Source organism: Octodon degus, unplaced genomic scaffold, assembly GCF_000260255.1.
Source record: "Octodon degus isolate 3935 unplaced genomic scaffold, OctDeg1.0 scaffold00020, whole genome shotgun sequence".
In the NCBI taxonomy this organism is placed as follows: Eukaryota; Metazoa; Chordata; class Mammalia; order Rodentia; family Octodontidae; genus Octodon; species Octodon degus.
The window spans coordinates 10,581,771-10,582,806 of NW_004524596.1; the positions used below are offsets into that span (position 1 = coordinate 10,581,771).

General features: G+C 47.3%; 1 pseudogene; it reads left to right on the plus strand.

Annotated features, from left to right (window-relative positions):
* Nucleotides 1-265: 265 nt before the first annotated feature.
* Nucleotides 266-1,030, plus strand: LOC101570896 (annotated as a pseudogene).
* Nucleotides 1,031-1,036: the final 6 nt, after the last annotated feature.

The window sequence follows — 1,036 nt, forward strand, 5'->3', positions numbered from 1 at the left end:
ACCCAGCAGAAAAGTATAAAAACGAAATATAAGAAGTAAATCCGATTGTTCGGCTGGGCTCTGTTGGGCGCTGCCTCCGTGGGCTTCGGGGTGTCAGTTTGTCCCGTCCGGCTTCTCCCCTGCCCCTCACTCTCCGCGGCTGATGACAGTGGCGGCAGCGGGCCGTGCCTGGCGTTTGGAGGCTGAGGGGTGCCGGGTGCGGGGCGCAGAGGAGGAGCAGTAGCAGGAGGAGGAGCCGCGTGCCCTGGCACAAGTGGCCGTGGCCATGGAGTACGCCTATCTTTTTAAGTATATTATCATCGGTGACACAGGTGTTGGTAAATCATGTTTATTGCTACAGTTCACTGACAAGAGGTTTCAGCCAGTGCATGACCTCACGATTGGTGTAGCGTTTGGTGCTCGAATGATAACAATTGATGGAAAACAGATAAAACTCCAGATCTGGGACCCTGCAGGACAAGAGTCCTTTCATTCTGTCACCAGGTCTTATTACAGAGGTGCTGCTGGGGCTCTGCTAGTATATGATATTACAAGGAGAGATACATTTAACCACTTGACAACCTGGCTAGAGGATGCCCACCAGCATTCCAGTTCCAACATGGTCATTATGCTAATTGGGAATAAAAGTGATTTAGAATCTAGAAGAGAAGTAAAAAAAGAAGAAAGTGAAGCTTTTGCACGAGAACACGGCCTTATCTTCATGGAAACTTCTGCTAAGACTGCTTCCAATGTAGAAGAGACATTTATTAATACAGCAAAAGAAATATAAGAAAAAATTCAAGAAGGCGTCTTTGACATTAATAATGAGGCAAATGGCATTAAAATTGGCCCCCAGCACACTGCTACAAATGCGACACATGCAGGCAATCAGGGAGGACAGCAGGCTGGGGGAGGCTGCTGTTGAGTCTCTTTTAACTGTCTAACTGCCCAAGAGGGGCTACTCACTTATTATTTCACCCTCTCTGCTCCTGCTCCACTGAGACATGAAACTGTTTGAAATGGCTTTATGTCACAGAAGACTTTAATCCTTCAAATT